At 46.7% G+C, this 24,094-nt stretch overlaps 1 pseudogene; it reads left to right on the top strand.

The window, feature by feature from the left end:
• The first annotated feature begins 570 nt into the window (after positions 1-570).
• On the top strand, positions 571-17,367 carry LOC114783566 (receptor tyrosine-protein kinase erbB-4-like; annotated as a pseudogene).
• Positions 17,368-24,094: the final 6,727 nt, after the last annotated feature.

Here is a 24,094-nt window from a genome sequence, read left to right as displayed (position 1 = left end):
ACGGCCCGGGGTCAGACAGAGTAATGGAGGTCAGTTGAGCTGAGGGATGAGTGAAACACACACACACACATTCTGTTTCTCTCACAACTTGTGCCACATTTTCTTTCGCATGACAGACACACGGTCTCTCTCTCTCTCTCTCGCACCCTCATCATGTTTTTCCAGGGATTTGAAATCGCAGCCACTTCTCAGCCTTTCATTTACTGCTAACAAGGCAGCTTCACACTGCACTTCACTGCAGACACTGCAGACACTGGAGGGGTGTGTGTGTGTGTGTGCTGACCTCGGGCAGTTTCATATTCACAGGGTGGTAGTAGCCTAGAGGGTAACACACTCGCCTATGAACCAGAAGACCCGGGTTCGAATCCCACTTACTACCATTGTGTCCCTGAGCAAGACACTTAACCCTAAATTGCTCCAGGGAGACTGACCCTGTAATACTGATTGGAAGTCGCTCTGGATAAGGGCGTCTGATAAAAAAAAATGCTGTAAATATTTAATAAACGTGCACGTACGTGGAAGTTCAGGAGAACCCTCGGTAACCCTGCGTCCCCCGTCCTCCAGGAGGCGCTCATCATGGCCAGCATGGAACACCCTCACCTGGTGCGTCTGCTGGGCGTCTGCCTGAGTCCCACCATCCAGCTGGTCACCCAGCTCATGCCCCACGGCTGCCTGCTGGACTACGTCCACGAGCACAAGGACAACATCGGCTCGCAGCTGCTGCTCAACTGGTGTGTCCAGATCGCCAAGGTGAGCGCCGCCCGCGTGTGTGTGTGTGTGTGTGTGTGTGTGTGTGTGTGAAGCCAGTTTGAGTGAAATTCCCAGGTAGGCGGTCACCTCTGTTGGAATTCTCACCCGGAGTTCCTACAGAAGACATCAGGGCCTCAAATCATGTGCAAGGAGACCGTCCTGAGTGTCCACACACACACACACCCACCCACAGATGGCCTTGATTGAAACATGAGGAAGTAATGCCTCCCACCTCCTGAAGGAAAGGTCAACCCTGCTGTACCCTCCTCGTCCTCGTCCTCCTCCTCCTTTCCTCGGTGAAGGGATGTATAAAATGCAGGTTATGTTGCAGCAGTATAGAAATGTTTTCAGGTTGGTTCGCCCCCTCGTCTGCTTTTGAAGGACCGGGTTCTAAATCTTGGATGAGACACCATCATCAAGTGGTGATGAGATTTAAACACTGGAACTTGGTACGAGGAACCCGTTTAAGTTTGTCACTGCTGTCTGTGGGACCATCGCTTCCACGTTCGCTCACAGCTCCGCTGAATCATATCAATCTGACCGGCGCTGGCCACGCCCCCTCCTTACCGCATCCACTTCCTGTTAAAATCTGCTCATCAGCACGTGAATGTGTTTTCATAGAGCGTATGCTGCTTTCCTGGGGCTCCCCTTTCACGTCGCCCCACCTGGCGAGGTGAACACCTTGTCCACCCTGTCACATGACCCGTCTGCGCTGAATTGATAGGCCGAGAGCCGGCGACGGGCAGGGGTTCTTCATCACCCGCAGTTTTTGGGTACAGAGTTAATGGCGCCGATTAATCAAGGCCGCTCCCCCGGCGCCAGCCCCGCCCTAACTGCCCATGTGCGGCTTCCCTGTAGACGCGCGCCCGCTGTCACCACTTGTCCTACAGCGCTGGCACGTCACGAGGTACCTCTTCTTCGTCCAGGGTTCCTCCCGCTGGAAAGCGGATATTTTTATCTCCGGTAGAACTGAGCATGTGCAGAAGAACGACCCGTGATGCTGATCCATTATTGGCTGCATTATTAATAGAATAATTAGGTTTTGGGATTCGTCTTAATGAGAAGATTCGTCGGTGAAGGAAGGACTGTCCCTCGCACCCCTCCACCCTCCCGCCGTTCCAAGGCCTCTTCGTTAAAGCGTATTGATGTTCTCCGTGTGGAACCGAGTGTGGAACCGAGGGAACCGAGGTCTAACGAGGACGCGGCGCCGGGTGATACTGGTCACCGACGCTTCGGACCACTCGTGCCAGTGGGGGCGCTGCCTGCTGACGTCTCCGCCCTGACTCAGCAGAACGGGGGTAATTGTGCTTCTCCAATTTGGTCCGTGGTCCCTGCCTCTCGGCCCGGGGACCCCTGGGGACCGCGCTCAGTGGTGAATGTCCAATCTGTGGCGACTTACTGTGTCATTTAGCCCCACAAACGGGCTTCTCCCCCTGCTGAGCCAACACTGCACCCGGAGCTCATTAGCAGGGCCTGAAGGCTTGCTTACCTCCTCGGCGTCCTCCTCCTCCTCGTCTTCATCCCTGTGCTGCATCCCAATGAGACTTTTAATGTTCCACTTCACTTTTTGCCCTTCTTGCTCCAGGTAGGGAGATGGTGGTGAGATGGTGTTTTCTATAGAAAAAATGCTTCAAATCTGACCCGTAAACTGCGCGCCACTGCTGTCCGTAACTTAACTAGCGTAACTAGTGTCCACATTGCCACCCGTAACTAACCGTGTAAAACCAAGCAACCCACAATATGACGAATGCAGGACAGAACAAAGACAACAAGAGCAATAAATGGCAAATCATACTTTACTGGTGGGTGAATGTGGTGAAGTTCCACAATGCCTTGCTTTGACATGTTAAACGTATGCATAGGATCTACTTTCTGCCCACATTTTGTATTTAATGCTAAAAGAGAAAATGGCCTGGCTGGTTAATATTTTCCAACCATAATTCTCTAATTTAATCAACCCGGACTGCGCAGGTAAGTGCACGGTGAAATGTGCCCTTAAATGTCATTTCCATTCAGCTGAAATTAACAAGGCAGGTTAGAAGCAGCATTAAACGGCTGCTAAATGAATGAATGAATGAATGAATGAATGAATGCAAATGCATGTTCTGCATGGTTCTCTATAAGCTGGAGTTGCATTTAAAACTGAAACGACTGTACGTTATTAAAGGTGATAAATTGCCTTAGAAATTCATAAACAATGTCAACCGTGAACAGAAATCGGAGCCTGAACTGCATATAGCGGCTAATAAAAACGGCGAATCCTACAAAGATGAAAATGCCGTAAAAAAAAGTTTCCCTGCCGCCTGGAACCCCTCACCACCACCCACCACCACCACCCTGCTGAGTTCACGGAAACAAGTCCCAACGTGAGGAGTTTGCGAAGAGGCGAGGGGTTATGCAAATGAGGCCCGGAACCCTCCAATTAGCCACGCGGCTCAGGATGGCTAATGGAGGCGCAGGGTCGGGATTTCAGCTGCAGATTTAGGGGGGATTGGGGTCTGATTGGATTGGTCACCTCGTGGTGGTCCTTCCCGGAAAAGTGCTGAGGCATCATGTACACAGATTAGGGTGAAGCGAGGTCCAATTCAAACAGCCCCAGATTCCCTGCGAGCCGCTGGGACTCCGGCGTGATTAATGATTTAGTTCTGTTTGTATTGGAGGGTTTCTGCGAGGCGGCACGTTCTTACTTCACAGCTCATCCCGGGCACCGGCGTGGCCTGCCGGAGTCGCTCTCCTTCTCTGTATTTCTGATGAAGGGGGGTAACGTTGGGACGAGCGCTTTCAGCCAAGAAGGTCTAATTGCAGAGTACTGGCACGTGGAGTTGGAAGGAACTGCAGGGTTGAAACATGGAGACCAAGGACACAGGACCTCACATGTTCTCACTTCGTCTTCACACCGTGCTCTCAGCTTTTTTAGTTTTATTAGTCATGGTCGTGTCCAGATTCATTTTAGTCTCGGTTGACTAAACGTCTGAGCATTTATCCATGTTCATCCATGAATATTTTAGTTTCGTTTTTTAGTCAATGAAAATTGTATTTTATTCTTTTTTATTAATGCAATTCTATTTAACCCAGTCAGTATAATACAAGAACCGAGTAGAACAGACAAAACAACATTTTCTTTTAGTCAAACCCACAAGGTTGTCTTATTTATATTATTTCTCCCTGTGCTTTTCCACACATTGAAATTTTATCGCCATCTTATAACCCGTCACTGTATATCTATAACCCAACATCTAAACAATGCCACAAATGCATATTGAGGAAGTTATAGTTTCCTTATAGTCTCATCGTGTCTTCGTCACATCGAAAAGGTTTGTTGACAAAGACATTTCGTCATTAATTCCGTTAATGGAAACAACACTATCATCACATCATCATTACAGTTCATGCGTCCAGTGCTTCAGAACAAGAAACTACTCCTGTACTACTGGAACCATTTGGCCCAGTAAAATCCCCTTCGGTTGGTCAGAGGTCGAGGTCAACCACGTCTTTTTCAGTTCAGAAGGTTTTGCATTTCTATGAGTTCCCACCAGGCCTTTAACATATTTAGCCACAAACCCTGGGGGCGGCTTACAGGCCAATCAAACATCTTCCTCCAACCCGGAGCTTCCTGACTCTTCTAGATGTCCTCAGTTGAACTGCCGCTCCTGAGGGCCTATTTTCGATTTCAGAATACAACAAGGAGACTTATTGACATTTACTCATGTAAATTGTGCCAAGGTAACATTTTATTGCCTGAGCGGTGACATTTGAGAGGATTCCATGCGAGAAGGTGAGAGGAGACGGCTGAGAATGGATGGTGTCCCACCTCAGACACTGCAGGGATTTCGACACGTGGGTCAACATCCTGGTCATTTTTAATAACGGGAACCTCAACAAATGTCAGCCTCAGTAACGAGGAGGTTGGTACTAATCAGGTCTTAAAACCTAATCTCCAGAAATGCACCTTTAAGTGTGTGTGTGTGTGTGTGTGTGTGTGTGTGATCAGAAAATCGTTCGTTTTCTTTGAACAATGGAGGAGGTGACAGCATCTTCCATCGTTCAGTAATAAAGATTTTTTTCATGTTGCATCCTGACATCAGATACAGAAGCAGGTCTAGATTTCTACAGCTTCAGCACCACCATATTTCTACATGATCTGTTCTTCTGCCTGAGCGCTGAGGGAACCCAACTCCCGTCTCTCTACTGACATGTGTGACGTGGGTCCGGTTCCATAAACACACGCACAGTAATTGGAATAACACCACTGGCCCAGGCCTTCAGGGGAGAGGAGTTGTGGGAAGACCGTTGTGCTGAAGGCCGTCACCAGGGGTCTGGAGGTGGCACTTGAGATGAATGAGATGGTTTTTTTTTTTTTTTGGGAAATCTGTAAATAGGATTTGTAACGTATGGAGACACTTGGGGATGCATTTGGGATTCTGGTCCCATGCCGTGGCTGGGGAAGCTCCTGGTTCTGTGTCACCACGCGCCGAGCCCCTCTGCCCTTTCTGCTTTGGCGCCCACTCCTTTCTTATTTTCTCCGGAGCCAGTGTGGGAGCGGGTAAACACACCTCCCCTACGTGTGCGGTTTTCATTTTAATTAGCCCCGGGTCGTTGTGCGAAACACCATCTTTGTTATTTCCCCTGCCAGAGGTGGAGAAAGTGTTGTAATAGGCCGCACTGGGAGCCTCTGCCTCTCCTACTCCGGAGAAACTTTAACCTCGATTATAACGCACTCCCGGCAAAAAGCGCAGCAGGCCCCGGCCCCCCCCGCCGCTCGCGCCCGAGCCCGCGTTCGCAGGCAGGAGTCGGCCGAGACCGGGGGAAAGGTCAGAGGGCAAGGATCCGCGGTCAAGCGCCGAGCCTGGTCAGCGCTCGTTGCCATGGAAGCCGCCCTCCAGAGGACGAGAGAACGTCCAGCTTTTTGTGTGAATTTTGCTTTAAAAACAGATCAATGCGCTTTGATTGTGAGCGCGCGCGTTGCAACTTTAATGCACCGCGCTGCCGCGCTGCTCATGTGACGGGACGGCTGCCAGGTGGACTAAATACTGAAATAATTGTGGCACCTTTGATGTTTTCAATTGAAAGGTGAAAAGAAAAGCAAAAAAAAAAACGCTTGTTTGAAATGACTTTTGACATTTATCGAACACACACACACACACACACACACACACACACATTCTCCTTGCTGCTGTAAGAGAGTAAATTTGCACTCTGGGGATTTAAAGTCTGCTGCTTGCCTGCATGTACAGTGGTAATAATTACATGAACACACACTGCTGCGTACCGGGATGCCAACGCTGCCTGTGTTTTTGTGCCGTTATCGGTGAATTATTGACACACATCGGTGATTTATCGGCTTTCCGTTGTTTTTCTTTGTTCTGTTGAATCATTTGTGCTGAAACGGCAGTAACCGCGGCGGCTATGTTACATTAATATCTGCGCAGAGTACTGGAGACACTAGAAGAATATTTTATTAACATCCTCTGTCCACATTATGGTGAATTTCTTTTATGTCCCAAGGACACAAAGGTTCCAAGCACACAAATTAAATTAATCGCTGGATTATTATCGTGAGGCATTTCTGTATTCAATGTCATGTAACGTTTACCAGACAATCGGTAGTGACAGGGACAGACCCCCTGGAGACGTCAGGATTAGGTGCACCTGGGACATCTGGAGGGCGCTTTTGTAAGGCGCTGTGGCTCCGCCCATTTTTGTGGACCGTACAACGTATGTGTAGTGTCGGGTTTGTTTAAGTTCCCCCTTTCTCCCCTGTTTTCGGCCCTCGTGCCGTGTTCCTTTATGGTTAATAAATCATCTTTTCCCAGAATGTCCCGTCTCTGCGCTTCCTTCCCTCGTCAGCTCACCGACGTGACAAGTGGGGTTCGAACCTGCGACTGTGGTTTTCTGCCGAGTGTTTTACCTGCTTGGCTACTATCTACAGATCTGAAATTGTCTTGTTGTCTGTAAATGTTGTTATTCCGGGGAGCAATGAAGAAAAGTTCATCTGCATATATTACTGGTCTGATTTAAATGTTTACATTTATCCAGAGTTACAGGGAAAGTCCCCCCCCAGAGACACTCAGGGTTAAGTGTCCTGCTCAGGGACATGATGGTAGTAAGTGGGGTTTGAACCTGGGTCTTCTGGTTCATAGGCGAGTGTGTTACTCCACTAGGCCACTAACAGCCTACTTACACTACGCTACCATCCTTACAATGAGTAGTTACAGGGACAGTCCCCCCCGAGACACTCAGGGTTAAGTGTCCTATTCAGGGACACGATGGTAGTAAGTGGGGTTTGATCCTGGGTCTTCTGGTTCGTAGGCGAGTGTGTTACTCCACTAGGCCACTAACAGCCTACTTACTGTACGCTACCATCCTTACAATGAGTAGTTACAGGGACAGTCCCCCCCAGAGACACTCAGGGTTAAGTGTCCTGCTCAGGGACACGATGGTAGTAAGTGGGGTTTGATCCTGGGTCTTCTGGTTCGTAGGCGAGTGTGTTACTCACTAGGCCACCACCACCCTTACACTACGCTACCATCCTTACAATGAGTAGTTACAGGGACAGTCCCCCCCTGGAGACACTCAGGGTTAAGTGTCCTATTCAGGGACACGATGGTAGTAAGTGGGTCTTCTGGTTCACAGGTGAGTGTGTTACCCGCTAGGCCACTACCAGCCATGATTTCAGGCTCGGCGTGATCCGGCTTGTGGGCGTGAGGCCAGGGCGCCGCTCCTCTCGGTTACCGTGCTACTGAAATGTAGCCGCGGTGTCACAATCCTGTCGATACCACGGCGGTTGGGTGATTCTGGGCCCATTACATTTGAGGCCATTGTGTTTATTGCCATCAGAAGCGAATTAATGTGCGGCCGCGCTCATTTCCCATTTCTCAGAGCCGCTGCATTCACTGCTTCATCACTAGTGGATCAAGTGTATTAATGGGCTATATGCGCCATTGATTCCTAATTCTTTTTACGCAGATGCCGAAGATAAATATTACGCCGCACAGGCCTCTTCTGGGTTTATTGTAATCAACATCTTGCTATTGATCGCCTGCCCGGGCCGCAGAAGTAATCTATTTTAAATACACTTCGGGCGCTGCTCTCTGGCTGGCCAGGCACATTCTACTGAAATTGTGTTGGCAGAGCTCCACGGCAGGACCACCTTGCCTCCGGTTTTTAATCAGAACTATCTAAATCATGTTCTGTGTCATGTCCGATTCATTATGATATGATTACAGCAAATAATTTTCTTTTTCGAACACGTGCGGCCTGTACGTTACATCCAAACTGCAGCCAAACGGCATCACAGCTTGTTTAATTGGGCCACATTCACACTGTTTCTGTGACCCCGCCCAGTCTCACCTGCACACTCCGCCCGCTTCTTCCTCATCTACCTTACATACATTCCCAGCGCTTATCCAGACCGCCTTACAGTCAGCAGTGACGGGGACAGTCCCCCGGGAGACAGTCAGGGTTAAGGGTCCTGCCGAGGGAAACGATGGTGGTAAGTGGGGTTTGAACCTGGGACTTTGTGGCTTTACTCACCAGGCCCCCTCTCCTGCTGTTCATTTGGCCCTATTTACGTGGAACATGAAGGTCGCCCTCACCTTGCCTTACTTTAACTCGAATTGCCTGTTTCCTCTCGTCATTTGCTTGTTACCTGTAATAATTCTGCTGCTGGGGCTGGATACGCTGTGTGTTCGGCCATTTTGCGAGATTTAATGGTAGAGCAGTGGTTTAAATATAGTTTTTATCTCTACAGATCCTGGTGCCATTATTAATTATGTAATAAATTAACGACCTGAGGGATAATCTGCATTTCAGCAGCGTCTCTCGATCCCAGCCTGTGTGTGTGTGTGTGTTGAATGGCATTTTAAAAGCAGCCGAATGATTGATGAATCCAGCGAATATCCTCTGCCAGACGTCTGTACTATTGATTTATCCACAGTAGAACGAATCGGGACAAAATACTTTTTAACACAATGTGCTTGACTCAGCTTTTGTCTGCATGCATGATATGTACACACATATATCTCCGAGGCTGGTGCATAAGTATTTGCTGCCGGGCAATGATTCTCTGCTCCCTGGCAGGATGGATGGCTTGTAGGGGGAATTCACCAGGCATGACGGGAAGTGCATTAAAAAAAGGGGGCTCTGCCTTCCAATACTGGACATTTATTGATTAGACTCTAACCTGGCAACAATGTGGTTAACATCGCTAATGTTGCCCATGCCGGTGCTGGCTCGTGCCTCCGATGCCTTCTCTAGATCATTGAGCAACAAATGAGAGCTGGAAATACGTGTCTATTTTTGCACAATTCTCCCTGCCATGTCATTTGTGTCTTTGTTCACCGACGTACGTAATTAGCTTTAACGTGCTGGTGGGACATCAATTTTCTCACTGCCTAATTGTCTTGAAAATTGACAAAATTGCACAGCACAACTCTAATAAAAGTTCGATATTTTGATGCTCATTGACTCCCCAGGCTACCTGTTTTACAGTCGGATGAGCATCTTCAATTGCTTTCTTCTTATGAGACGAGCGTACAGCAACACAAACCTTTTTGTATCTTGAGACAAAGAAGCACATCATTAAGTTTGAGAAGAAATGTCTGAAAACACGTCCACTCTCACCTCACCTCTCTCTCCCTGCACTCGGGTAATTGCATTTTAATCCGCGATTAACATAAAGCCATAAATCATAGCAGAGGCCCCGAGAAGAGGGTAAGATTGGGTGACCATGGTGAGGAGGGTGTGAGCAGACATGCCAGGGACCTCCGTTCCGAACACGTCCACATACTGATTAGGTGTCACTGAGATTTACAGACGTCCAGGAGAAAGGCGACAGGCCAAGAACTGGTCCTTGATGCACCCTCGCACACGGTGTAGCGTTCTTCTCACCTCTACTACTCTACTGCAGCACCTACACAGATTATAACAAATAAAACTAAAAATAAAATAAAATAAAAACATTATTTTCCGGTTCAAATTCAGCGTAAAGTTGAATATCTACATAAATACAAAATTCCTTCAAATTGTCCTGCACTGCAATGACAATCACTTCACTTTCATTCCTCTGTGACAGGGCATGATGTACTTGGAGGAACGCAGACTGGTTCACAGGGACCTGGCGGCGCGTAATGTTCTGGTCAAATCTCCAAACCACATCAAGATCACCGACTTTGGGCTGGCACGCCTGCTGGACGTAAACGAGAAGGAGTACAACGCGGACGGCGGGAAGGTCAGAACCTCTGCTCTTAAACGTTGTGTAGCTCGAATCACGAACCGCCAAGGTGCCACTGACGTACCCACAACACTGCTCACTAAGGGTTAAATACAGAGGACACACCACACGTGTCACCATGTGCTGTGCTTCACTTTCACATATTTGTGCAAAGTGTGGTTTTATATGTTCTGGATTTCATTTGTTCTGTGAAAGGTAATTTAGTAAAATTTTATGAATTAAGGTGCTTGGACAATGTGAACATCACATGCATCCCAATCCACAGAAATATTCCTCAAATTAAATGATTAATTAATCAAAATTAATCATACATGCATTAAGAATAATGAATAGTTTAATGTGGCATACCCTTACTCACGACCAGACAGTTATAAAAAATCACAATTATAAATACCTCTCATATTGTTTCATATTCATTTTAAATCATTTGACGTTTGGAAGATCAACCAAGGCCATGAGGAATAATGGGTATCTTGCACAATTTTGGTTTCATGGCACAAGGGAACGTTGTACGAAGGTCAGGCTCCATTAAAAAATGGCTGCAGATACAGATCTGATCAGTAAATTTTCTCATCATGTCAAATTTTACAATATGGAATATCAATAATTCATGCTGTAGATGTAGTACTTTCAGGTTCTCCTTGTATTTGTGTAGGATTTCCTCTTAGGTTCCTTGGAGTTTATGAGCATTAACCTTTTTGAATCTAACATTACTCATTTTAAGTTCCCGCTCGATCCAGAATCACCACATGAAATGACAACAGATAGATTTGGGAACAGAGCTGCCTTAAATGGGCATAAACGGGCCAACATTGCTCGAGTGCTGCTGATGATGATGATGACGACTGCCTGGTTGCCATGGTGTAAGATGTTGGGCATGAAGTTAGCAGCTGGACAAAACAAATCCAGAGAAAAGAGAACTTGAGTGCAGGCCAGCGCTGAGCCATTGATCCAGATCCACCTTCCAGTCTGAGTCTCATGTTTGTCCCACCTGTTCAAACAATTCTGACACAGTGTGGGGACAAATATTGAGTCATTTGAAATTCACATGTTTTAATGAGTGTTGTTATTTGCAGAGCGATGTATGTGTGATCATGTGATTATCCCCCACAGTCCAGGCACTGAAATAAATATGTCCTGTAGAATTAAGTATTTTTGTTTTATGCATTCAGAGAGCACATTATGTTTTGTTCAGTGAGTGAAGAACATCCCACCCAAACATGACCCAAACCAAAGCACGTTCACAGCATTTACAGCATTTATCGCCCTTTTCCAGATCACCTTACAATCAGTAAAGATAGGGACAGTCCCCTTGGAGACACTCAGGGTTAAGTGTCTTGCTCAGGGACACAGTGGTAGTAAGAAGAGTTTGAACCTGGGACTTTGTGGTATTCTGGTTTAAAGGTGACCACCCTGTTTTTTTATAGCCCCAATTCCAAAAGTTGGTACATGGTCTAAAATGTTCATGTAATTTTGGAGTTGTAGTCATTTCAGTGACACACCAGCAAATGTTGATTGTATATGATGACCTGCATATAATATGTAGATGGAAAATTGTCATCGTCTGGACAAATATAAGCAAATAGGCAAAAATGATTGATTGGCTGATAACGTAATTGAAAATGCTTCAGTGTCACAGGATGGGCCGGGAGGCGCATTAGCAGGAGAGGCTGGAGGACTAGGGATGGAGGGATGTGGGCACTTGGACTGGTGAGGGGGTGCAGGGATGCAGGCGGGTGGTCGTAAGCATCGGGAGCAGAACAAACGACCGGCAAGGGCGAATCCAGAAGAAAAGTCTGGCAAAGAGAGGTCGGCGTGAGGAATAAAAGCTGAGCAGCAATAAAGGGTAGGACCACAATGATGAGTGGGCGAGGAATTATGCAGCCCGTCTCTTCCTGCTTATCCTTCCTGGGCAGGCAGGTGGAACGGAATCCTCCTTATTTCTTACATATCCATGTCAGAAGACACCAACCATGGTCAAAATTGCCAAATTGCATCAATTCCTGCATCAAGCAAGGAAAGCAACTTATGAGATCTAAAATGCTCCAACACAAAAACAGGAAAAAACCTGTAAGGATGGTGGAGAACTATCATCTGGTCAGAATAAAACCCGAGAAGACCATGATCAGAAATGGTAGGAAACGGGCAGGCGAACTCACAGTAGCCTTAAATAGCGAAAGATAAATTATCCACACGCACTATAGAAGAAGAACTTGGCAGAATAATATTGAAAATATGGGACCCGGCGGCGCTTAATGTTCCGGTCAAATCTCCAAACCACATCAAGATCACTGACTTTGGGCTGGCCGCCTCCCGGATGCCCCCTGCTCACCAAGGCTGATGGTTAAAAGCAGAGGACACATTTCGTTGTGTCGCCATGTGCTGTGCTTCACACTGACAATCACGTCACTTTCACTTTATGCCAAAATTTTAACTTTCCACGGAACTAGGGATGGGAAGTTACTTGTCAAATATGAATGCTTTGTGTGTTGATAAATCATATTTGTCAAGTAAGGCAGAAATATGAGGCACTCTGAGTAGATCCAAACTTCCCATCCCAACTCTGAATTCCCATCCCAACTCTGAGATGCGGTACGCACAGCGGTAACGGCCATTTTGCCATCGTATATGGAATGAGATTTGGCCACTCGGACTGATGAGAGGGGGCTGGAGAGCTTCGGCCTGAGAAAGTCACTTGGAAGCGCAGCATCGAAAAGGCTCCAGTTTGTGCGTGTATAGGAGCCGTTCTGATCTGGGGGTCTTCAGTTGGTCACGTCTGGGCTCAACATCATTATGTGGTAATAAAGTCCTTCAGACTTTTCACAGACAGTGTGCTGACCTTGGGAATCTTTGAAATAAACGTCACCTTTCGTGCGTTTATTGAAACAAAGCTAAATTAAGACCGACCACACCTTAGAGAAGCAGTAGGAGATGGTGCTCTGCTTTTGTAATGTTGACAACCTTGATGTCTTTAGATGCCCATAAAATGGATGGCTTTGGAGTGTATCCACTACCGAAAGTTCACTCACCAAAGTGATGTCTGGAGCTACGGTGAGTCGCCTTCGTTTTCTCCACATCTCGCACAGCTTCAGTTGTGATGAATAGTTTTTTAGAATAGCGGCTGCTAAAAGGCTGGAAAAATGTGTTCTTCCCATCACACAGGAGTAAACCATCTGGGAGCTGATGACCTTTGGGGGGAAGCCCTACGATGGGATCCCCACGCGCGAGATTCCGGACCTGCTGGAGAAGGGCGAGCGGTTGCCCCAGCCTCCCATCTGCACGATTGATGTGTACATTGGTCATGGTGAAATGTACGAATGATCTCCTTCTCGTCATCCTCACTTCACACACGTCTCACCAAGACACAGAGACAATATTCTTCCTAGTGTACAAGAAGACAGGGGACCTGCTGAAAGCCCCCTGGATACCAGGGGTGGGGAACCAGGTCCGTGGAGATCCATGGCTTTTGGGGGCAGGTCCTCCGTGGAGACCGTGATGAGAAGAAAACGCACACATATCTAGATTGTCAATTTTCCGTGTCCAAGCAGGAAGAGAAGCGGAGCGCTGAGGGGCCTGGTTGGCTGTGGCGGCTCGAGGACGAGGGGCTGGAGATTAGACGCATTCATTCTAATTACATGTCAGCCGGCGGCGCCTGTTTATGACTCGATTGGACGCAGCATTGATGCCCCCACGGAGGGCGAAATATTGATAGAGATGAAATAGAGTTTGATTGCGTGAGTAATTGAGGCTCATTTAGATAATGCGTTTGAGTGTGTGTGGAGCGGAAATTAATTGTGAGGAAATGAGAGCCGGGCCAGCGTGAGGTGAAAGCGCGTAAGTGGTTGTCAGAAATATTATGATGGTTTTTTGGGGTTTTTTTTCGCTGCCGTTCTCGCCGCGGTTCTCGCAACGTGTCACCGGAACCGCTGATCTAGCGGTCGCTTCGGCGTCACCGACTGCTAATTATCCCCATAATGAAGTCGAGTAGCGTTCCGTTCATCCGCTTGAAGAATGTGTCGGGGTTCGCGGGTTCGCCGAGCTCCCCGTGGACGGGAGCGGCTGACGGGCTTTTGTTTTAAGTGAGTCAAGTCGAGACCCTCTGCTCCTCACAGGCTGGATGATTGACGCTGACAGTAGGCCCAGTTTAAAGAGCTGGCGGCTGAGTTTTGTCGGATGGCGCGAGATCCCCAGCGGTATCTTGTCATTCAGGTGAGGTGTATTTCTTCTTCTTCTTCTCCTTCATTTGAAAGGTAATTTTCTGACCAATGAATTCTCCTTTTATCTTCTGGCTTCAGGGAGATGATCGTATGAAGCTGCCCAGCCCCAATGACAGCAAGTTTTTCCAGAGCCTTCTGGACGAAGAAGACCTTGACAACCTCATGGACGCTGACGAGTACCTTGTTCCCCATGGGTTTAACATGCCTCCACCATCCTGCTCCTCCAGACCCCATATGGATTCTAACCGGGTAGGAGCTCCAGCCCCCACCTTGATCATCTGTGGTCTACATGCTCAATTTCAGCACTCTGGGATCCAGATCTCTCCATGCTCTCGTTGTCTCAAATGCGCTTTTCATTACTGGGCTCCTCATGTGCAAATAGCACTATCTCCACTAAGGCGAGTGCTGCAGTTTGCTCAGAGACAATGAGCTGGACCAGATATTTACTCCATTCCACACCCTGCTCCGTCTGGCCATGGCCATGCATTTTAAATGGACCCTCTGTCCACATGGTGAGACCCCCAGTGGTCCTGCAAGCAGCACAGGAGCTGGAAAGGTCAACATCTTCGACTTGATTCCTTTACTGTAATTATGCAGCCAAACAGCTTGTTCTGATGACACAGCAGGTGCCGGCTGGTACGTAACCACTGGTCACTCCGCAGAATCACTTCTCCACATGGGTGACAGTTGCACACAAGCTCCTCGGTCAGGAAGTGCAGAAGGAAACTTCCTGTTTACTTTGCCGCCCTTTGCCGTTTCTCATTTTGAATATTTACTTCACGTCGCATTTTATGCCGCATTTTCAGCTGCACCCACCTGTTCAGTTTGGACCATGATTCTGTTCTCTTCTCTCGCGTCCACCTGTGCTCGAACAGAAGAGTGAGAGATGGACGCCGAGGCGGGAAAGAAACTAGGATAGAGAGAGTTCAGCGTAAATAAACTGCCATCTGCTCCTGCAGCCACTGGAGGCGCTGGTCAGCAGACCCGCCTGTCCACGCTGATGGACGGTAGGAATGTCCTTGGGATGGGAGAGAGAGTCTCGTTGTTGTGGATCAGCACCGGCCGGGGGGAGGCCAAAAATAGGATGATAGGACGGATTGTTTGGGTTTTCCGTATGGAAAAGCTGGGAATTTCCAGCTCAGTGTCCACGCTGGTCTCCAGCCAACAGTCTATGCAGATCTGTGAGATGATGTCCAGAGTGACTTACAATCAGTAGTTACAGTGGTGGTAGTAGCCTAGCGGGTAACACACTTGCCTATGAACCAGAAGACCCAGGTTCAATCCCACTTAGTACCATTGTGTCCCCTGAGCAAGACACTTAACCCTAAGGGGGTTAAGGGGGACAGTCTCCAGGGGGGGACTGTCCCTGCAAACTACTGACTGTAAGTCGCTCTGGATAAGGGCGTCTGATAAATGCTGTAAATGTAAATGTAAAATGTACAGGGACAGTCCCCCCCTGGAGACACTCAAGGATAAGTGTCTTGCTCAGGGACATGGGGGTAGTATGTGGGGTTTGAACCCGGGTCTTCTGGTTCATAGGCGAGTGTGTTACCCTCTAGGCTACTACCAATAATCACAGTGATGTTCTCCAATCTGTGATCGATCATCACAGTCTGAGTGCCAACAACTCTGCCCCACTCCTTCAGTCATCCTGGACAACCCAGTGGGGGTTTGAAAGGCCGTCACAGTCTCCAATCATCAATAAACCAGTTCCTAATCCAATCAGCACAAGACCAGTTATCATGGCTCAGAATAGGTAGATATCCTCGATGTCCCACCCGTCCTTGCCGTTACCCGGCGCATATGTTCTACTCAGGATCCCACGCACCTGGGAGAGTCTCTCAAGGTACGAGACAATAGACGAGACGAAGGGCCAAGCAGGAGAACAGAGAAGGGAGGGAGAGGGAAGATGCGTCCGCCTCCGCCGAGAGCAAAAGAGAGATATGTGCTTGGATTGCTTGGATTGATCTGCACTTTTAGCTTCTCCGCTGGGGACTGATATTCGTTAGCGTTGGCGTCCTAAAGCAGGAAGTAGAGCTTCCATCACCACTACACCTGTAGTGGAGTGATGAATTACATGTTCACATTAAACAGGATGCACTGAATTGACTTATAAAGGTCATACACCTTCATACATATTAGTGTGTTCTTTTCCCAGAACCAGTTTGGGTGCCGTGATGGAGGGTTTGGTGCAGATTGACGGCACAGGGGGTCACCCTCACTCTTCTACCTGCTCGACCTCAGAGCATTCAGGCTCCCAGGGGGCAGCGTTGGACACGCTGGAGGACCAGCGGTGCAACGGGGGCCTGCAGAAGCAACCCACTGCCCGTCTGGTGGAGGACAGCAGTGGCCAGCGCTACAGTGCAGACCCCACCATCTTCCTGGGCGAGCGGGGCGCTCGGGCAGACACCGATGAAGACGGTTACATGACACCGATGAAGGACAAAACTGCCTCAGGTATGAAACGGGCAGATTTCACTCATTCCCTGTAAAACAGCCCTAACTGAGAAATTTCTCAGTGTCAGGATTGGGGGCAGAGATACACCAACAACGTTGGGGCTCCGTGATTCTCACTATTCTGTCTGTCTTTGTCTCCTTTTTCCCACAGACTATTTGAACCCTGTCGAAGAGAACCCATTTGTCACCCGCCGCAAGAACGGGGAGATCCATGCCCTGGACAACCCAGGTTACCACAGCACCCCCAATGGACAACCAAAACGGGAGGACGAGTACATAAACGAGCCGCTCTACCTCAACACTTTCCACAACATTGGGGACGTGAACCCTGAACTCCTGAGAGAAATGGGCTCTCTGCGCCGCTCGCCACAAACCACCCCGATATCCCTGAGCACCCCCCAAACTAGCACGCCCCTCACCAAGCCCCAGTCAGCCATGTTCACTTCGCTCATCCTCCAGTTTCAGCCGGTTTTGCCGAGCCAGCTGCACACCCTTCGCTTCCAGCCCAGGTCGTCATGGTCCCCTCCCTGCTTGTCCACCCAGGGTCCAATCTTGCCACCCGACCAGTGCGCACTTCCATTGTGGCGTCTGCTCCTGCAGGCCAGAGCAGTGTCCCGAGAATCACGGTCCACCCCAGGCATCCCAGCAGCATTCTGCAACGAGCCACACCGGGACCATTATGCCTGCAAGAAACACAAGGTGACCTTGTGACAATCCAGAATACTGCAGCAACAGTCCTTCCGCCCCAGCCTACTCAGCAGAACCCCGACTCGTCGCAAGGGGCAACACAAAGTTCTTCTACAACAGAATGGACGCGTCCCGGCCAGCTCGGTGGCTGAAAACCCGAGTACCTGTCCAGAATTCTCCCTTAATGCCGGGGTACAGTGCTGCCTCCGCCTCCATACCGCCAGCGGAACACTGTGGTTGTAACGTCTAAAACCTGCCCCCCCCCCAGAGCCTGGTTTCCTCTACAGCACCAACTCCTACCTGGTTCTCAGTGTCCCTCCGTACTGAAACCGCCACCTCAAGAGACATCCAAGTCTCCAATCTTTTAGCTCATGTACCTGCAAGCAGGAGCTCCCTGGGAAGAAACCCTCTCGACCTTGGTAGGGGAAAAATAATTAAATCCGCCAGTCAAGTCCAGTCTTTCTGCCCACCTCCTCATACAAGAGTTATCATGGCGACCTTTTCCAAATGACACAATGAGCTTCCTTGAGTGGCATGTACCTTTCCGCCTTTTTTTTTTTTTTAACTCTGAAGTCATCATGCCTCCACCTAAGAGGTAGATTCGAGAAAGGAACAAGAGGTTTAAAAGCAATATGGAGGTGTGATGAGCCACCATATTGAATGACAGTTATCTTGCAGAGTGCATGGTGCGCGGACCCATCTAAGGTGAAACGTTCAGGAGGCTTCTACATCACGGAGCCGTACTTTCTGATGATGGACTCTAATGGAACCCAGCAGCCCCAGCAACCTCAACACTAACTCTGTTTACTATTTATTTACTATTCATTTTCACGACTGTTACTTTTTCTACCACGCCCATGTAGTGATTTTGAAGTCCAAAAGCGTGTGTCAGAAGTCCAAGGGGTTGCGTCTGTAGAATAAGAGTGAGTTAGACAAGGCCACATGCCTACACAGGTGGCTTTTCTGCACAGGACTGTTGGTTGGAGTTCAGGAGCCTGTTGAAGGCCCTCTATGCATCAGAGTTGATTGCAGATCTCACACAGCTCTCAGGTAGAGGAAGCACCTGAAGGCAAAACGTCTCGGAAGGGCTTAGGACCCAAGGTTCAGAAAACTGTGCCAACTAAGTGGGAAAGATTGAGAACGTGGGTTGGGCTCCTTCAGGGGTTAAAAGATCTCTCATGGTTGCTTTTTTTGCATGGCTGTGTTCAGGTTGAGTTTTAATTATCTTTGTAGATGAACAACAGTATACCTTGTAGATCTTTGTGGCACTACCTACTGCTGCTACGTACCATATTGGTTCTGTTTGAGCATCTCATGCTTTGTAGAGTCCAGCTGCACTGGAGCAGATACGCTCGTTTTCAGTGTTGTCCTCCAAGCCTTCAGTCGTTGCCTGGCGTTCATGTGTTTGCTTTGAGCACTTTGTCCGTCCAGGAGTAAGACCAGCCGGATGGGCTTACGGGGACAGAGAGGACCCTGTTCACGTGGGATTTGTGAAATGTGAAGATAAATGCACTTTTTAATGAACCAGATTTACAGATTCCCAGCAGTGACGTCCACGGCTGCAGTAGACTCAAGGTGGACATTTTTAGGCAGAGAGTCGTAGGCACATGACAGATGATGGAAATTTACATGTAGTGCATGAAACAAGAAAAGGAAGATTCTTCTTTCTTTTATTGAACGTGTCTTTTTATTACTAATGGAAGACCACGTCTTTGTTGAAAGACTTGATCTCAGAGTGAAATACAGTATTTATTTAACTCCAGGAAAAATAACCTCACATTGATATATCTTTCCCAGATCGACAGAGAGCAGATTCTGGCCAGTTGGTGTGTGCTAGTGTCTGTGAATTTCATTTCTGTATCATCTCACACACAGCATAAATGAAGATTTGAATTTGAAGTAATGACTTTGCTTTTGATTCTACTGGCTTCCAAAATAACATGCATCAAGCGCAGTGTGAAGTTTACAGCAGGGCCGAGAGCACTTAGCAGCTCATAAAGGACGGGCCGAGATATGAAATTGCTGGTGAACTACAGCAATTTGGTTTGGAAATTTCAATTTGGTACCTGTAAATGGAACTATTTCTTCTTCTCCAGTCATGAGCACTGATGATTTTGCACACACTACTGTCACTACACACACTACTGAGCCGCCACTGAACGGGCATGTGAGGGACAATGTGAGAAAATGTGAAAAGTATTTTATAGCGACAGGAGGAACTTCGCAGAAGACGGCGATGTTGTAAATAGGGCGGAAAGGCTGCGTTTGGACCCCTTCTTTTCCCCCTTCGTGTCTTGCTTTTGTGTTTAACACGTAAGAAGTGGCTGGTAGTGACCGGACATTGTGTTCATGTGTATATACATGTGCTGTGTGTTTCCTCTAGACTTAACCCTTGGGATACTGCTTTTTTTATTCTTCGTGAGACTAGTATGAAGCACTGCTCTGTGTTCTCTGTATCTCTGTTCCTGCTGCTTTCACCCTTCGATGTGCACCTCTCACACCATCATCCGGTGTAAATATGACAGCTGTGCAGGTTTTTACCCCCTTTAACATATTAATGACTGCCCCCCCACCCCCTGGCATTCAGTATTTAAATAAAAAGATGATCAGTGTTTATATTCGAAAGATGTCCCGAGTGGAAGGTGAACAATTCTGCCCTGTGTGCGCTGGTGATTCACTTTTCTATCATTTATTTATTCAGAGGCTATTAAGAGTTTCCCGGAAATCTGAGATCATGCCAGTGCTCTGTGTACCCATTTATTTATTGATTTATTTATGATTATTATTATAATTGTCTGTTTTCTGTCGCACTATAACAGAGACAGCAACAGCTAGAAACGTCATCAGTTCATATCATTCCTCCCCAGCTTGTTGTTGGCAGCAGTGGCTATTACTCTCCACTTTTTACCATACCTAAGGCTTTATATCGTTGAAATACTTTTCCTCATATTTGTTACATGAATCTGTCAAAAAGTATATTTTTATTTAATATAAATAAGATCTACTCAATATTTGACCTGAGGACTGTGTTTCTGGTGGGGATGTTCTGCGGGAACAAAATACCACTGGATTTAGTAAGAAGTATCCAGCCATGTACATATAGTACACGATGCTTAGTACCTGGTGCAACATACAAAGCTAGAAATACAAAAAAAATACAAAAGATGAACAGAAATGAACAGGTATGTTCCTCTCATGACCTTCAGCATGATGCCACCTTCGGTTCACGAATCAAAATGCATTTAGCAAAAAACACATCCTCATATAGAGAGATCATGTCAGGGTCACGTAGTTCCTCGCTGACTGTAGATGAATGAAAATGATTCCACGTGAGGCGGAAATAACACGGCACAGCAAGCTTACAACACCGCTGGCTGTGGAGCTGAGCAGCAGGGTCAAAAGGTCAAAATGAAGCACACACACACATATACACACACACACACACACGCTGCCTTATATAAATATAAAATAAATATATATTCATATGATGGATTGTAAAAAAAAATGACCTTGTCTTTACCCCATGTTTACATGTCAGTTGGAGAATAAATCTGCCACAGCGTAAAGAGGTGCGGAGTTCATTAGACAAATTACAAGCAATTAAAACCAGAAGGTTCTAATTTGATTGCGCTTTGTTATAAATGGTCTGAAATGGAGTCCAGAGTGTCTGATTCGGCTCTGATCAGATCGTTGCTGAGATGATTTTATTCAGAAGACGCTAAATGTCCCCTGAGCTTTGCCACTAAGGACTGTGGCTGACTTTCAGTTTTTGTACCAACTTAAACATACGGAATGATCACAACTGGATTCGGTTTTTAGCATTATTTTATCTTATTTTGTGTCCATGCATCTGTTGCATTTTGTAAGTAAAATAAATAGAAAGAGAAACAAGGAAAACTTCTGTTTGGAGAGTTGAAGCTCAAGGTGACAGTGACCTTCTGATGGTGTCATTCTCACCGAGGGTTGTGTGCAGGGTTGGGGGTTCAGTAATAAATGCAGCATCAGTACTAAGTAAACAGGTTCACAGGAATCCAGATTTTTAACATCAAAAAGCCTGCCGAGATAAACTGGTGGTTCCGATTTCGCAAGACTAATGACTGTCAAAAGTTTTCCTCAAACCTTCTGTTTACAGGGACAGAGATTATATAAACCGTGTAAGCAAAAAAACTTCATTTTCTATGCAGCAAGCATATTTCCCTGCTCCCAGAGACTTTCATTTCAATCATAATAATACAAAACTGTCCAATGCTGGAATAGAAGCCCTCTGAAGTATCTCTTATTAATACTAATAAGCCAAATGCTTGGAAGTGTTTATGAAATATAACCAGCATCCTTTAAACCAGTCTGTGCTAAAAACATTCCCATGACTGAAGCGCACCACTGCATTTAACGTTGAAAGCAGAATTTCTATTTTAATGGCGTCTCAGTGGAACCGTACTCATGATGGATGTGGGCGGGGCTCCTGTGGGTTTAATGTGGGTATCTGGTGGGCGTGTCCTCCTACAGGCGAGTGTCAGGTGTGAAGGTGGCGCCTTGGAAGGCTCTTTACCTCCAGCTCACCACAATGTTCTCATGATGTTCTATGTCAGCGCTGTGAATATGGACTCGTGATGTTTCTCATGATGTTCTATGACAGCGCTGTGAATATGGACTCATGATTGTTCTCATGATGTTCTATGACAGAGTTGTGAATATGGACTCATGATGTTCTCACGATGTTCTATGAAGAGTTGTGAATATGGATTGTGATGTTCTCATGATGTTCTATGACAGTGCTGTGAATTTGTTCTCATGATGTTCTCATGATGTTCTATGACAGCGCTGTGAATATGGACTCATGATGTTCTCATGATGTTCTATGACAGAGTTGTGAATATGGACTCATGATGTTCTCACGATGTTCTATGAAGAGTTGTGAATATGGATTGGTGATGTTCTCATGATGTCTATGACAGTGCTGTGAATTTGTTCTCATGATGTTCTCATGATGTTCTATGACAGCGCTGTGTATATGGACTCATGATGTTCTCATGATGTTCTATGACAGCACTGTGAATTTGCTCTTGTGATGTTCTCATGATGTTCGAACGACATTCTGCAGTTGCTGCAGTCCTAAGGAGGAAGGTGAGGAAAAGGGAGGTGTGCTGCTGTTGTTGTGTCCCTCGTTTTCTGCTCATTAGCTTTTCCGATGTCTTCAGGCCATGTAACATTTTGATTGGATAAAACCCTGATCTGCTTACGAGCAGCTTTTTAGTAATGAAATGATGGGTTTTGTAGGAGGGATGTAGGGTACAACTGAAGGACATTATGTGGGTTAAAAGTGTCTGTCATGTTTTAATTTAACAGCACTGTCATAATGAAAGTGTAATTAGTTTAACCCTTTATGTCAGTAAAGAAAGTTTGTTGGGAATACAGTAAGTAAGACTGTGTGAGAGAATGAGTGAGAACAGAGAGTGAGTGTGATTACACAGTGAGTGAATTAGAGTGAGAATATAGAGTGAGTGTGATTACACAGTGAGTGAATTAGAGAGTGAGAATAAAGAGTGAGTGTGAGTACACAGTGAGTGAGAACAGAGAGTGAGTGTGATTACACAGTGAGTGAATTAGATAGTGAGAATAAAGAGTGGGTGTGATTACACAGTGAGTGAGAACAGAGAGTGAGAATAGAGAGTGAGTGTGATTACACAGTGAGTGAATTAGTGAGTGAGAATAAAGACTGAGTGTGATTACACAGTGAGTGAATTAGAGAGTGAGAAGAGAGTGAGTGTGATTACACAGTGAGTGAATTAGAGAGTGAGAATAGAGAGTGAGTGTGATTACACAGTGAGTGTATCAGAGAGTGAAAATAAAGAGTGAGTGTGATTACACAGTGAGTGAATTAGTGAGTGAGAACAGAGAGTGAGTGTGATTACACAGTGAGAGTATTAGAGAGTAAAAATAAAGAGTGAGGTTGATTACACCGTGAGTGAATTAGTGAGTGAAAACAGAGAGTGAGTGTGATTACACAGTGAGTGAATTAGAGAGGGAGAAGAGAGTGAGTGTGATTACACAGTGAGTGAATTAGAGAGTGAGAATAGAGAGTGAGTGTGATTACACAGTGAGTGAATTAGTGAGTGAGAACAGAGAGTGAGTGTGATTACACAGTGAGTGAATTAGAGAGTGAGAATAGAGAGTGAGTGTTGATTACACAGTGAGTGTATCAGAGAGTGAAAATAAAGAGTGAGTGTGATTACACCGTGAGTGAATTAGTGAGTGAGAACTGAGAGTGAGTGTGATTACACAGTGAGTGTATCAGAGAGTGAAATAAAGAGGTGAGTGTGATTACACAGTGAGTGAATTAGTGAGTGAGAACAGAGAGTGAGTGTGATTACACAGTGAGTGAATTAGAGATGAGAATAGAGAGTGAGTGTGATTACACAGTGAGTGTATCAGAGAGTGAAAATAAAGAGTGAGTGTGATTACACCGTGAGTGAATTAGTGAGTGAGAACAGAGAGTGAGTGTGATTACACAGTGAGTGAATTAGAGAGTGAGAATAGAGAGTGAGTGTGATTACACCGTGAGTGTATCAGAGAGTGAAAATAAAGAGTGAGTGTGATTACACCGTGAGTGAATTAGTGAGTGAAAACAGAGAGTGAGTGTGATTACACAGTGAGTGAATTAGTGAGTGGGAATAGAGAGTGAGTGATGAGAGGGAGTGAGAATAGAGAGTGAGTGATGAGAGTGAGTGAGAATAGAGAGTGTCGGATTGAG

This window comes from Denticeps clupeoides, unplaced genomic scaffold, assembly GCF_900700375.1.
Source record: "Denticeps clupeoides unplaced genomic scaffold, fDenClu1.1, whole genome shotgun sequence".
In the NCBI taxonomy this organism is placed as follows: domain Eukaryota; kingdom Metazoa; phylum Chordata; class Actinopteri; order Clupeiformes; family Denticipitidae; genus Denticeps; species Denticeps clupeoides.
This window is presented reverse-complemented; position numbering and strand designations above follow the sequence as displayed.